This window comes from Muntiacus reevesi, chromosome 3 (genome assembly GCF_963930625.1).
Source record: "Muntiacus reevesi chromosome 3, mMunRee1.1, whole genome shotgun sequence".
Lineage (NCBI taxonomy): Eukaryota > Metazoa > Chordata > Mammalia > Artiodactyla > Cervidae > Muntiacus > Muntiacus reevesi.
This window is the reverse complement of record NC_089251.1, coordinates 200510489-200526314: the sequence shown is the minus strand read 5'-3', so window position 1 is coordinate 200526314 and position 15826 is coordinate 200510489. Positions and strand designations below refer to the sequence as shown.

Here is a 15826-nt window from a genome sequence, read left to right as displayed (position 1 = left end):
GTCTAACAGGAGAATCTCCAGGGAGGCGTGTGACCGTCTCCAAAGGGTTGAACAGCTGGCCCGTGGCAAAGGAAATAGGTGTTTCCTCTTCAGGGTTGAGGATGTTAGTAGTTTTGGGAGAGGAACCAGTCATCAATTTAGGCTGAGAGATAAAGGTTTCCCGGCCCCGAGCTCTCTGTCCTGGGTGGGTGGGTGGCCCCAGCATGGAGGATTATATTAGGGGCTGCAAAGAAAAAAAGAAGTCTATATCCTCTCTAACTTGGAGGTGGAGACCTGCCTATCCAGAGCTGCTGTCCTTTGCATGGCTCTAGAATGAAAGGGTGAAGGAAATCCAAGGCCAGGGACTTCCCTGTGGTCCAGTGGTTAAGGCTTCCCCTTCCGATGCAGGGGCTGTGAATCTGATCCCTGGTTGGGGAGCTAAGATTCCACATGCCAAGGGGTGAAAAAAGCAAAACATGAAACAGAAGCAATACTGTAACAAAAAATGGCCCACAGCAACAACAACAAAACTCTTAAAAAAAAAAAAAAAATCCAAGGCCAGACCCTGGGGACACCCAGGCCCCGAGTCAGTGCTGCAGGGAAAGTGACATTCCTTAAGCCCCTCCTGCAATCTCCACAACAAACCAGTGATATTTGGAGTTATCATCTTGATTTTACAGTTGACAAAACCAATTCAATGGAGTAATGAACCTGCCCAAGGTTACGCCCTTACTAAGCAGCGTAACTTATGAATGAATCAAAATGAAATCACATCCCTTGTGCCCTTCCCAAACATTCCAGATTTCATTAAACAACCTTTATTCTAAGAGGAAACATTTCAGAAAACCGAACATTTAAAACCTCTTTATTACATTCTGTGGACTTCAGAGAGAATTCTGCAGCATGAATCAGCTCCAGTAAATCCTCACTTTGGCACAGGCAAAGGGGCAATCCTTTTGGCATCTTTCTGCACCTCCAGAATCCAGTGCTCTTTGCCTCCCCTCCCCAGAAGTGTCTCACTCTTGGTACCAGATAAATATTTCAGAACATTTGGGCCTGCATAAGGAAGCAGGAAAAAGATCCCTTTGTGTGTTTCTGGGACATCGTGGATGGGTTGTCGGGGGCTTCTTGCCTGGCAAGTACTGCAGGCAAGAGAACCACCCAGGTGATGGATTTGGGTCTCCTGCCCCATCTCCCAGGGGGTCTCATCCATCATCTAATCCATCAGGGCTCCACCGTGCTAGCTTAGTTACCTGCTAAGAGGGTTTGTGGCTGCTACTTAGAGATGCCACTTAAAATTCAGTACTCACCAAGGGCTCCATGCACTGTAGACTCTGGATATATGGCACATGAATTTGGGAGGGAAAGAAGCAATAGAATCTGGAATGTATTTTCCCAGAGGATTCTGACGCAGAGAACCCTGAGCAGGGGCCACAGGGGCCAAGAGTTCTGACCCTATCTTGCCCAACCGGCCACCCCTCTGTCAAATGGGGCCATCAGTGACCATTCTGCAGACCCACCAGGGGCCATGAGCACTGCGGGGGATAGGGAAGGAGGCACAGAGTCTCTGCAGACCCAGTGTCCATCAGGGTCCCCAAGACCTGGCGCTTCAGCCAGTTCTGCAGGGAAACAGCTATATAGTTTCAGACAATGAACAGCAGAACTGCTCCTCAGTTTCTCATAGTGTTTCCTGATTAATCTGATAACAATTAGCCCTCTAATGCCATGTGTCTGCTTGATTGGGCCACAGTGCCCAGGGATTCAGTCAAACATTGTTCTTGATGTTTCTGTGAGGGTGTTTTTGGGTGAGATTTCCATTTAAATGGGTGGCCTTTGAGTAAAGCAGATTGTCCTTCATAACATGGGTGGGCCACATCCAACAAGTTGAAGGCCCTGAGAACAAATGGTTGACCTTGCATGAGCAGAAAGGAGTCCTGCCAGCTGACTGCCTTTGGACTGCCTCTGAAGCACTCATTCTTCCTGGCTGGCCAGCAGACTGCCTTTGGATTTGCAACTTTCTCCTGAGTCCTCACCTAGCTGGCCTCTCCCACCAGGTTTGGGATTCACCAAGCCTCTGTAATCCTGTGAACCAATTCCTTAAGACAAATCTCATTATGTAGTCACATCCTATTGATTCTGTTTCTCTGGAGAACAGTGAGTCATAGAGCGTCTAATGCTGTATCTGCACCTGGTTCTTCTTTGTTTAATACATATCAATAAGGTTTAAGAAATAAGCCAATATTTATTAACAACGACCACAACAAAAACTACGTCTCTCCCCAGATGGCACCTAATAGAACACTTTCGTAACTCAGATTTCCCCCGAGGAGAAAAGGAAAGTTTGCTCCCATGAGAGGCCTGGGCAGGCAGAAGCACAGTGAGTGGCCCCCGCCATGTCCAGGGCGCTGATTCAGTGCCAAGTGGAGCCCATCACAAGCAGCTCAGCACAGGCTTCATGTGCTGGGCTCTAGCACTGTCCGCAAGACAGTACTTTGGGGAGTAAGTGTCAGGGTGCTTTCAGCTATGAGGTAGAGAAGCTCTGACTCCACCTGCTGAACCAACCACATGAAATGTGTCAGCTCCTCTAACCAAAAATGCCCATGGGGCCAACTTCAGACAGTTGAGGGTTGGTCCAGGCAAGGACGCCAGCGTGTTTCCATGATGCTGCTTCTCATGTCACAGTGACAACTTCATCCTCTGTTTTCTAAGGCTCCTGTAACAAATGTCCAGAAACTGGGTTGATTAAAATAACAGAGGTTTATCTTCTCAGAGGGCTTCCCAGGTGGCTCAGTGGGAAAGAATCCACTTGCCAAGCAGGAGACTCAGATTCGATCCCCAGGTTGGGAAGATTCCCTTGAGAAGGAAACGGCAACCCATTCCAGTGTTCTTGCCTGGGAAATCCCACGGACAGACGAGGGTGACAGGGTTGTACGGTCCATGGGGCTGCAAAGAGTTGGACACTACTTAGCCACTAAATAACAGCAACATCCTGTCAGAGACTAGAGGCTAAAAGTCTGAAGTCCAGGCGGTCCCAAGGCAAGGCTCCCTCTGTGACTCAGCGCAAAAATCCTTCCTCCCCATCCCAGCTTCCCAGGGCAAAACCCTTCCTTGCCCCTCCCAGCAAGCCCGGAATCCCTCAGACTGTAGCCGGTATCTCTCAACTCCACCTGTATCTTCCCTTTGTGTGTTTTTATCAGGACTTCAGAGATGTGGGATTTAGGGCCTACCTATGCAGGGTGATCTCATCGTAATTTATTACATTTCTGGAGACCCTCTTTCCCAGGATTTCCCAACCTCATTCTGAGGTTCCAGGTGAATTGGGCGGGGACACTTCACCCCGTTCTGGCCGCCTGCCCTTTCAGATACCAGAGAGCCAAAAAGACAAATGAGGGGACGGGCCTGGGGGACACAAAGGTGTCTTCCCAGCTAGGGAACGAAAGCTCCAGGGCAAATGTTGGGGGGCTCTACTCAGACCTCCTGGGTCCTCTTCGTGGACCCTGCAGGCCTCTGCCTCCCAGTGCCGGCACCTGACGCTGCATAGAGGCTGTCCTTGGCATCCTGGTGAACCTCATGTAAAGGACAAGGGAGTTTTCATCTCAGGGGGTGGTCCTCTGCAAGCCCAGCTCCCTTGCTTCCTGGGAAGGGCGACTCACACACCTGAGCTTCCCTGGAGGACCCTCCACCCTCTGCAGCTACCTTCCCAGGGCCTTACCTGAAGTCACAGCCTGGCTTGGCTTTTCCCACGCCCCCAGTGGTGCCCCCAAGAGTACTTCCATCACAAGGCATTGACTGGGGATCTTTGTTTCAGAGTCTGTGTCTGGGTAAGGTTGCCGAATTCAGCAAATAAAGATACAGTTCGCAGTAATAATAAAATAAAGGTTAGTCATACTTAATAAGTAAAATTAAAGTCTTTCTTATTATTTAATTTTTATTTTTAAGCATTTTAAAATTGAAGTACAGTTGATTTATAATGATGTGTTAGCTTCAGGTGTATAGCAAAGTGATTTATTTATTCATATATACATATATATTCTTTCTCAGACTTTTCCATTAGTAGGTTATTATACAACATTGAAAACACAGTAAGTTAATAAAAGCCCAGTGAACTTTGAATTTCACATCAAATTAATTTCAACAACAAATTAATTTTTAGTGTAAATATGTCCCACAAAATATTTGGGACATACTTATATGAAAAAATAATTGGTTGTTGATCTGAAATTCAAATACAAGAGGGTGTCCCGTATTTAGCTCTGCTACTTTTGAGGAGCCTCATTTCAGACAAACTGTGCTTTGGGAGAACCAACTTAGGACTTGATCTTGTTCCTGAACCAGACTGCTCTAAGAGGAGGCAGACAGTCCTGTCAGGATCCAACCTGGGCCTGGGGGTGACACCGAGTCCTCCCAGACTGTGGGGGTGGGAGCTCCGGGTGGGAAAAGGAGGCGACCACAAGGACTGTGACCACGTACACGTGAGCGGAGTTGGATCTCATCATTGGCAGCGGTTGTGGTCCAGACTAACGGTCCCCAACCTCCGGGATCTAATGCCTGATGATCTGAGATGGAGTTGATGTATTAATAATGGAAATAAAGTGATCCAAGCGCATTACATCTATTGTAATGTGCTTGAATCATCCCAAAACCATCTCCCTGACTGTAGTCGGTGTAAAAACTGTCTTCTATGAAACCAGTTCCTGGTGCCAAAAAGGTTGAGGACCGCTGGCGTAGAAAGCCATGGTGAACACTGGATTATGACACTGAACCATCGCTCCCAGGGAAAATACAGGATCAGGGTCCTGAGCCTGCAGTTGCCACATTTTGGTCCACCAATCAATCTAGAACCTTGAGTGTTTCTGTGTAAAGACACTTCATCTAATCTACACTGTTGATCACTCACACTCAACTCACGGCCAACAGTGCCATAACTCATGACTGGAGGAAGCTCGTCTGACTCAAAAGTCTCTCCAAAAGTCACACCCAGCCTTCTCATCCATGGGACACTAGACAGTACTTCAGCACTCGGCAGAAGGGTGTTTTAGACAGTGAACTCACCCACAGAAAGCTCAAAAATGTGAAGACCACGATGTTCAGCAGACCATGAAAAGGACACGAGGTTACTCGTGGTCTGAGCTCAAACAAGAAGGCGGGCCCTCGTTTAGCCCAAGTCCAGCGGGGACAGGCACATCGAGTGGCCCCATCTCTGCCCTGGGCTCGGGCCCATGTGCACGCACGCATGCTTAGTTTCCCGGTCCTGTCAACTCTTCACACCATGGACTGCGGCCTTCTGTCCGTGGGATTCCCCAGGCAAGAACACTCAAGTGAGTTACCATTTCCTCCTTCAGGGAATCTTCCCAACCCAGGGATCAAACCCCCATCTCCCGCCTCTCCTGCATCGGCAGGCGGATTCCTTACCACTGCACCACCGTGAAGCCTGCTCGTGTCTGCAAAGGACCCCAAGAGCAAACACTGCGAGTATTGATCTAGGGGTTACGAGTACCTTTTAACAAGTAGACAAATGCACAAATGCAGAATCTAGGAACACTGCTGTGTATAAAATAGACAATCAAGGACAAGCACAGGGAATGTATTCAATATCTTATAATAATCTATAATGGAAAAGAACCTGAAAAAGAATGCGTGTGTGTGTGTGTGTGTGTTTGTGTGTGTGTGTGTATAACTGAATCACTTGGCCATACACCTGAAACTAACATGACATTGTAAATCAACTATATTCCAATAAAAATAAAAATTTTAAAAATAGCCACGAAGAATAGAGAGAGAAGTCGCTCAGCTGTGTCCAACTCTTTGCCACCCCATGGACTGCAGCCTACCAGGCTCATCTGTCCATGGGATTTCCCAGGCAAGAGTACTGGAGTGGGTTGCTATTTCCTTCCCCAGAGAATCTCCCTGACCCAGGGATCGAACCCAGGTCTCCCGCATTGCAGGCAGACGCTTTATTGTCTGAGCCACCAGGGAAGCCATGAAGAATGAGAGTGGCTATACCTGCAAAGCTTCATTAGGGGCTGTTTGCAGAGCTACCTGTGCTGGTTTCAAGTATACTCACATTACGTTTACCTTCCGAGAATCCCCTCCTATGCAAACAGAGGGGCCAGCTAGGTAAATACAGAAGGCGGACAAACAGCTCTCGTGAGGGACACTGTTTGCACAGCTATCAGCTTGCAGCCTTTACCTGCTCTGTCAAGGCGGCAGCTAGCCCTGCAGCCAGCGTACACACAGTAATCAAGTGCCAGGCATTACATCCGTCTGCCTCTTTAGCACCTGCTCGACATGGAATTCCTGAACTCGGCCCCATAGCATTCACCTCTAAACAGACCTGCTTGCTTTTTAAAAGCAGGGAAAAGCCGTGCTCTGAGCCACTTTGCAAGTTGCTCCTACGATGCACGCAGACATCTGCTACCAACGCTTCTCACATATCTGAGGCCCTGGAAGGACTGTTTAAGCAAGAGTTGTTATTTTAAGAGTTGGAAGGGATCATCCACCCAAGCCCTTATTTATCTCTTGAAAAGTTTTTTCTTTCAGATTGACTGTTTGCCCAAAACATCAAAAAGTTTTCCTTGTTAGGGGGATGAATTGGGAATTTGGGAATAGCAGATGCAAACTGTTATATTGAGGATGGATAAAACAAGGTCCTACTGTATAACCCAGGGAACTATATTCAATGTGCTAAGTCATTTCAGTCCTGTCTGACTCTGCGATCCCATGGACTGTAGCCCTGCTACGCTCCTCTGTCCCTGGGATTCTTCAGACAAATATCCCATGATAAACCATAATGGAAAAGAACACGACAAACATGTATATCTACGTATAACTGAATTGTTTTGCTCTATAGGAGAAACTAACACAACATTGTGAATCAACTATATGTCAATAAAATAAACTGAAAAAAATTTTTTTCCTTGGCTAGAGCTCATAGGCTTCTCTCAGAGAGGCGGACTCAGCTGTCCGTCTATTTTCCCAGACACCAGAAGGGTAGGTTGGCAGAACTTCACTGGGGCCGGGAGGTTGGGATGCGGGGGCGGTGGGCATGGTCAGGTATTGTCACAGCGGGCCTCCCATAGATAGCATTCATGATTTTTTATTTTCCCCAGTTTTTTATTTTGATGGATTTCGCCATTCTAAAATTAATTTTATCTTTCCCAAGAATTGTGTAGGGTTGGCCAAAAGTTTGTTTGGACTTTTTCCATAAGGTAGTATGCAAAGTTCCAAAAGAACTTTTTGGCCAACGCAATATATGCATACAGATCTGGAATCAGCTATTACTAAAACGCCTACACAGCAATCGCTTAGCCACCAGCCCCTCCCCACGCAAGGCATATGCTTTGGCCTCTCTTAACCGTTTCCTGGAGCTGACAAACTTCTTGGTAATAAGACACTTCTGTCTTATTGATTGAACCATCATAGTGTATTGTGCAGGTCTCCTACCAGGATGGCTGAGGCGTCAACTCTCCCCACCCTCATGCACGGCCCTTCCCCGCCCTGTTAATATAATCATATCTTCTACTCAACAGTGTTTATTTCCATTTTTATAATCATATAAATATAGTGTTTGCAGCACAGTACGATTTTTGTTTCTTTTCCTTGTACATCTTTTCTTCTCCTTAAATCACTGACATTTTTTTTTCACCAGCTTAATTTTCTATGGGCTTCTTGCTGGTTTCTCTTTTCAGTTGCTCCACAGGACTTTCCACCTGTCAGTCAACAGCTTTTTGGTTTTTTTTTTCCCAAACCTCAAATCCAGTTCTAAGGGTGTCTTTCTACCTGAACTGGGCATCCCCCAGGAGTCCTACCATTCTGGGCCTCCCCTGAACCTGATCCCCCGTTTTGAGACCCCCAAGGCCTCTTCATTCCCAGTCCAGTCCCTCCTCTTGCTAAAGCCCATCCTTGGGTAGTTTCCTTGGAAAGGGTGTCTGGGAATTGAATTTTCTGAGGTTTTTCAAGGCAATAATTCTATTCTACCTTCACATTTCCTTTTTTCTTTTTTGGCTTCATCGAGGGGCCTGAGGGATCTTAAGTTTCCCAACCAGGGGCTGAACCCACGGCCCCTAGAGTGGAAGTACAGAGTCTTAACCACTGGCCCACCTTGTGAAGTCCCTAACCTCACTTTAAAATCATGATTTGTTGGAGCAGCATATTTTAGGTTGAAAATAAATATCCTTCAGTGTGTTGGCAGAAGATGAGATGGTTGGATGGCATCACCAACGCAATGGATATAAATCTGAGCAAAGTCCGGGAGACAGTGAAGGACAGGGGAGCCTGGCGTGCTGCAGTCCAGGGGTTGTAGAGAGTCAGACACGACTGAGGGACCAAACAACATTAGCAGCAGTGTGTGGGAGCCACTGGTCCAGGGTCCTTAGCGCCAGGCGCTGCACAGAACGGTTCCACGGCGCGTCTATTCCCCTTCCTGGGGATCTGGCCGGATGTCTTCAGTTTGCTCCAAGAGTCTCCTCTCTTGTCCGCCAGGATCCTGGATTCCCACACTTTGTCATCCAGGCAGGAAGTTTGGGTCCAGAGAGGAATCCTCTCCTACCCTGTCCTCCTTGGATGGGTGCAGATTTCCTTCCCACCACGTGTTCTGGGCGTCTCCCTGCCTCAGGCTCCCCTGTTCGTGTCTTGCAGGCTGAGCTGCACCCTTGGGGACGGAGCCTGGCCAGCTGGGCAGCTGTTGGACAACGCATGAGGCCAGGTGGTACAGGTAGGCATGAGGCCGGGTGGTACAGGTAGGCATGAGGCCAGGTGGTACAGGTAGGCATGAGGCCAGGGAGGCACAGACCAAAGAAGCAGGTGTTGGTGCGGGCGTCAGAACCTGGGCATCAGGCAGGACCTGACTTGAGCCTCCAAAGAGGGGGACGCCCGCTCCGCGTCGCACAGGCTCTGCACCAGGTCAGTGCGCCAGGCGGGACACAGTTCCCGGAGCGTCCTTTCTAGCATGCTTCCATCACACTGGGCCCTGAGGGCAGTTCTCCTGGGGTGCAGAAGGGGGCGTGGCGACTGGAGCGTATGCACGTGCTCACTCAGCTTTGTCCTGCTCTTTCTGACCTTATGGACTGTGGCCCACCAGGCTCCTCTGTCCATGGGATTCTCCAGACAAGGTTACTGGAGTGGGCTGCCATTTCCTCCCCCTGGGGACCTTCCCAACCCAGGGATCGAACCCCAGTCTCCCACATCCCCTGCATTGGCGGGAGGACTCGTTACCATTGCTCCACCTGCAAAACCCATAGCACACACGCACCTTCCACCAACTGTCCAGAGTCACTGTGAGGTGCTGTGTGGGGGATCCCGCAGATGGGGCTAAAGTCCACAATCAGCTGATCTTAAATAAGCAAAGCAGGGATCTCCTGGGTGGGCCTGACTTAATCACTTAGAAGCCCTTTAGGTCGACTTAGGTGGCCCTGAGGCTGAGAGTCCAAACAAGAGCAGGGGCTGCACTTGCTCTCCTTTTCCTTGCGCCTCCCTCCTGACAGCTTCCTGGAACCACGAGCCTCTGCTGATGTCAGTGGGGTCCCACCTGCTTCTTTGCAGCCCCTCATGACCGTCAGAATCATCTGGATTTCAACCTGCGAAGCCAGACCCCACAATGGAGTAAGCTGACTCCCTATAATAAATCCCATGAGACATAAATATATATATACCGTATGATTCTGCTGCTGGGTGGAGCCCAGACTGACCCTGACTCCAGCCAAGAATCTGCCTTCCCTAGGGGCGCTCCACTGTATGGCTCTGTGGAGGCCCCCGACAATGTGTTCCCACACCGACAGCTCGCAGACCACCTTCTGGGGACTTGGAAATGTAAGTTCAGACCTCCCTAGTGGTACAGTGAGTTAGAATCTGCCTGCCAATGCAAGGGACACAGGTTCTAACCTTGGCCCGGGAGGATTCCACGCGCCACAGAGCAGCTAAGTAAGCCCACAAGCCATGACTGCTGAAGCCCTCACACTCAGGGCAATGCTTCGCAACAGAAGCCGCCCCAATGGGAAGTCCACACCATGCAACCAGAGTAGCCCCCGCTCGCTGCAACTAGAGAAAGCGTGCATGCAGCAATGAGGACTCAGCACAGCCAAACACAAATAAATAAGCACATTTTTTAAAAAAAGAAAATAAACTAAATGCAAATTCTCCACCCATTCCCAGCAACTCAAGTTTGAGGACTACTGTTCTTACATCATCAGGGTGTCCCGCCATCCGCTGATTCCTATCCCGGTGCCCGCACGGCCAGAGGCACCTCAGGCCCTCTTCCCTACCTAAGAACCAGCGCAGAGCCTTGTCCTTAGAGGCAGAAAATAATAAATGAAGTCCAGGCTCTGGAAGTCAGGCCTGACCCTGCCTCTTCCAGTGTGAGGAACTCCGTCTGAAGGTGGCTCAAGGTTCCCAGAATAAGGCCAAGCTCCCGCATGAGGGTAAGCCACTGCCTGCATGATCTGCCCCTGCTGGCTCCTCCAGCTCTTCACCCACCACCCTCTCCAGTCCCGGCTCCCAAGGCCTTTGCACCTGTTACCCCTCTGCTCAGGGCCCCAGTTCCCCTTTCTTCGCTGGAGATGCCTGCTCATCATCCTTCACTCTCACCCCTGATGTCACCTCCCCAGGCGCTTCCCCTCCAGGGATTCCGTTCATGAATTTCCATTCATCACAGCTTGGAATGACATGTTTATTCTATATTTCCATATTAATCATCTATATTAACAGCTCTCTTCCCATTGGCTCACCCAGGACAGGCCCCTGAACTCCAGGAGGCTCTGTTGGATAAAACTTAGTTAAGTGGGTAAATGTCCCTGAGTGAATCACTAAACATCTCGGAGGTTCAGGGTTTTTAGGAGGGAAATGGGACTGATGACATTTTCCTTGCAGGGCTACCCTGAAATGAGACGGAATGCCCCTGGCCCCATACGTGGCCTGCAGGGGGTGCTCAGGAGTCCCAGTAGGTGCAGTTGGCAGTTGACTCCCACCACCGCTCAGTCAATACCCAACCACAGGCTACAAGTGCCATTCCCTCTGTGCCTGCTCCTGAGCCACTGGAATCCTCCACTCCCCATCTGTCTCCACGGCCCCCTAAGCTCCTCACACACAGGATCCGTCCCTCCATCATTTTCATCCCATTGCTGGGTGTGGGGCCAGCACAGAAGGAACCCCAGGGGTTTTAGGTGGGGGTCCCCCAAAGCACGTCCTGGGACAAGAGACCCTGACTGGGGGACTTATTGAGGACCTGCCCCTATTAGAAACCAGTGTGGGAACTGAACAGGGAAGAAAGAAAGGCCTGGGGGTTCAGCCAGGGTAGAGCTACACTTTGACCTGGAGGAACGCCCCGGAGGGTAAGCTGGGCCTCAGACATGTCCCAACCTGAGGCCAAAGAGCTGGGCTTTCTTTATAGCTATCGGCTATGGGCAAGAGCGCCAAGGAGGGCGTCAGCTCCCAAGTTTTTGGATTCTCTGTGCTGGGTGGGGCCAGGGAGCCCAGGGGGCTGAGGGCAGGCAGTCCCCCCAGGAAGAACTGCAGGGGCTGCGTTTCAATGCAAAAGTATGAGGTGGGAAGTGGGACAGGGACAGGCACTGAACGGTGGAGGGATCCAGAGGGGCTGGAGAGCACCTCCCACCCATCACGCCTCTCAAGGGGTCCTCACATTTTCCCGATGATTGCGCTGAACTTGAGAAGGAGACTCTCGAAGACTGCAGAGGGACAGCTCTCCACCTGGTGTTTCTGCCAGGACAGCCAATAGGAGAACAGGAAGCCCTGCTTGGAAAGCAAGCCAGCCTCCAGCCTCGCAGACCCCACTGGAGGCTGTGGCCCAGCCTGGCCCCTGCTGGCTCTGGCAGGTGTGTGGAAGGACCAGGAAGCCCGGCTTCCCTGCTGCCGCCTGAGAAGTGACCACGGCTCTTGGGTGAAAGGCGGCTGGGCAGATCTTTTTCCAAGAGGCTGGAAAAAGTCAGATGGAAAATCCTAACTTGGCCAATTAATATGAGCAGCAGGAAAATCCCTCAGTTGATTCCCTAACAACAAATCTCTGTTTCCAGGTCCATGGGAACACAGGAAAAAAGTGGATCCCACGTGAAGGAAAATTGAAGTGTGCCCAAAAGTTCATCAATACTTTTCTGTCTTCCCTCTCCAGGTTCCCAGCAAAAGTTGCTAGAACATGCCTCCCTGTTAAGCGAGGTAATTTGATCCGGGCAATAATCATCATAAATATTCATGGTTTTGCCTTAACATTAGGATAACATCTGTTTCCAAACATCTGCAATCTGTTTTCAATGCTTCAGTAACATGTAAATTAGCTCTAACTAACACAATAAATCGCTAATGGGGAGAGTGATAATGAGAGCTGCCCATGAAGGCAGGAGTCCAGCCTCGTCTCCAAAGGCCAGTTTTCTGGAGTTCTCCAGAACTTTCCTCAAATGGAAGGGGCTTTTAAAGCCTCTCCTGGCCTCCTGGCTTGCTGCCTAAACCAGCTACCTCCACGCTGGCCAGGGACCCCCTCTGAGCCTCACCCTTCTCCGGAGAGTGCTCACAGATCTTTCTAGAAATCACACCCACCTGGGCAGGTCCCACTCACAGAACCCTCTGTGAGCTGCAGAACAAGGTCCAGGCTCTTGGCCTGCAAACCAGACCTGTCACCTGTCCCGGCCCCAGCTCCGGCCACCATCTCCACCCCCAGCTCCCGAGTGCCCACCGGCCTCAGCTCCTTGAAGGCCCTCCAGCATTCTTTCTCTTTTGTTGGTCCTTTATCACTCGGATTGGCACCATGCAGAGAGCACCCTCAACACAGCAAGGAGACAAATCAGCCAACTGTGAAACAGGCTGGGCTGCCGCGGGCGCTGCCGGGAGCGTCCGGCCGCTGGTGCCCACGCTGCGCTTCTGCCCGGGCTGCAGGAACGGGCTGATCGCCGAGGAGGGGCAGTGCTGCCGCCGCTTCGCCAGCAACACCTGCCCCTACGTGCACAACGTCGCGTGCAAGGTGACAAATCGGAAGTATCCAAAGCTGAAGGAAGTGGATGATGTCCTTGGTGGAGAAACTGCCTGGGAGAATGTTGACTCTACTGCAGAGCCGCGTCCCAAGTGTGAACATCCTCGAGCTTATTTCCTGCAGCTTCAGACCCGCTCTGCAGGTGAGCCCGTGACCACCTTCCACGAGTGCTGCAACGCCCAGTGTGGACACCGCTGGCGGGACTGAGGCCAGGATGGCCCAGCTGCGTCAGCGTCTGCGTGCTTTACTGCCCCGGGGGTACTCCCAGCTGCCAGTGTGAACCGTGTGTTCCCAGGGTCCTGGCTGGTGTGGTGGAAAGCTGACCCTTTAAGGGAGGCTGCCCAGGGGGTCAGGAAGCATAGCCCGCCTCCCAGTCAGCAGATTAACTCCTTGATGTCCAAATTCTGCCTATCCTGTGTGTGGACAGGAGTATCCATAATCGAGTGTCTCCTACTTAAGGTTCTGTTCTTCCTCTTTTATGTTGTTGGGCAATTGATATTCTCCTACCATCAGCCAACACTCTTTAATATTTACATTGTTTGTACAACTAATAAAGTAAATATTAGTTTAGTACATTAGATGCCTCTCAGTATTTAACTGTTAATTGAAAACTTATTTAATCAAAATTTATCTTGAATATTTAATTAAAGTTAACAATCTTGTTATTATCTTCTCAGCGTTTTAAATGCCTTAAGAAGTAGACATCAAACCTTAAACCCAAAACCGACTGCTATATTTAGGGCCAAACTGGTTGCAGAATTGTTAATAACATGGATTTCTATTTATTACTTATATTTTTGTTTCCTAGAATTGCAGTACACTTATTATATTGTATGTTTTTTAATACTTTCTGTGTCCGTCTTTCTACTCTAAAGAGAAAAAGGACACTCTAGGCTCACGGGGGCAGGATTTTGGTTATTGACAGATTTGTTTCTTGCTCAGAGCCTCAGATTTAATTGCTTCCAAATCTCTCTCTTTATTTTGTTGAATTATAGTTTACTTCCCTTGTGGCTCAGCTGGTAAAGAATCTGCCTGCAATGTGGGAGATCTGGGTTCAGTCCCTGGGTTGGGAAGATCCCTTGGAGAAGGGAAAGGCTTCCCACTGCAGTATTGTGGCCTGGAGAATTCCATGGACTGTGTAGTCCATGGGATTGCAATGAGTTGAACGCGACTGAGTGACTTTCACTTTATAGTTGACTTACAATGTTGCAGTAGTGTCTGGTGTACGCGTAGTGATTCAGTATGTACATATATATAGACACACATAGACACGAGTGTATATGTATTCATATATGTATACATATTCTTTTTTGTATGTTTTTCCATTATGATTTATTACAGAATTTTGAATATGGTTCCTTGTGCCAAATTGCTTAATAATGAAGTTTCACTTATGAAATTAAAAAAAAAAAGAAACAGACTGGACCCTCCCAGCAGAAACACTGACAGTCAATCATTTCACTCTCACTGGCCATAATTATTTTCTTTATTGAAGTACAGTTGATTCACAATGCTGTGTTGATCTCTGCTCTACAGAAAAGTGATTCAGTTATATGTATATATACATTCTTTTTCATATTATTTTCCATTGTGGTTTATCACAGAATATTGAATATATTTCCCTGTGCTCTACCGCAGGGCCTTGTTGTTTATCTGTTCGCTATATAACAGCTTGCATTTACTAACCCCACACCCCCAGTCCATCCCCCTAACCTGGGCGACCACGAGTCTGTTCTCTATGTCTGAGACTGTTTCTGTTCCGTAGGTAAGTCCATTTATGTCATGTGTTAGACCCCACCTGTAAGTCATATCATATGGTATTTGTCTTTGTCTGATTTCACTTCGTGTGATGATCTCTAGTTGCATTCGTGTTGCTGCAAATGGCCTTATTTTATTCTGTTTAAAGCCTGAGTAGTCATTCCCTTTGTGTACATGTCCCACATCTACCACAGCTCAATTGCTACTGAGCAGTGATCCACTGTGTATATGTACCACATCTTCTTTATCCATTCCTCTGTCAATGGACATTTAGATTGTTTCCATGTCTTGGCTATTGTGAATTCACTAGTCATAATTAAGAAACAAATTAAAACGATGATGAGCAATAAATAATGCTGCGAGTTTGTTTGTTAGGAGAAATAGCTAAGTTGAAATAACAATTTGTGTATGATGATTCTACTCTCATTTATTTAAGAATAGGTATACACGTGTGTGAGTGTGTGCGTGCGCGGTTGGTCACTCAGTCATGTCTGATTCTTTGCAACTCCATGGACTGTAGCTCTCCAGGCTCCTCTGTCCATGGAATTTTCCATGGAATTTACCATTTCCTCCTCCAGGGGATCTTCCTGACCCAGGGGTCGAATCCAAGTCTTCTGTGCCTCCTGCATTGTAGGGCAGATTCTTTACTATTGAGCCAGCTGGGAAGCCCCAAAATAGGGATGCGTGCATGCTAAGTTGCTTCGGTCACGTCCGACTCTGTGTGATTTCATGGACTGCTGCCAGGCTCCTCTGTCCATGGGGCTCTCTGGGCAAGAGTACTGAAGTTGGCTGATGTCCGCTCCTCAGGGAGGAGCTTCCCCACCCAGCGATGAAACCTACATTTCTTATGTCTCAGGCATTGGCAGATGGGTTCTTTACCACTGGCACCACCTGGGAAGCCCCCAAAATAGGTAAACTGTGAGGAAAATACAGATGCAAATGCACTCTTAAGAGATACAACTCTTAGCCAAATTGGTAAGAGTTACCTTTGAGGATTAAGGGAGGTATCTTTGCTTTCTTATTTGAATTGCTTACAGAAATATGTACTGTATTTTTAAAGCTGCCCAATTATTCATTTCAAAGGAGGAGAATAGCGACTTTATTGTGAGCCACTCTGGA

The 15826-nt window shown here is 48.7% G+C and overlaps 1 pseudogene; it reads left to right on the top strand.

Moving 5' to 3' along the window:
* Positions 1-12727: 12727 nt before the first annotated feature.
* On the top strand, positions 12728-13156 carry LOC136164214 (DNA-directed RNA polymerase III subunit RPC10 pseudogene; annotated as a pseudogene).
* The last annotated feature ends 2670 nt before the right edge of the window (positions 13157-15826 follow it).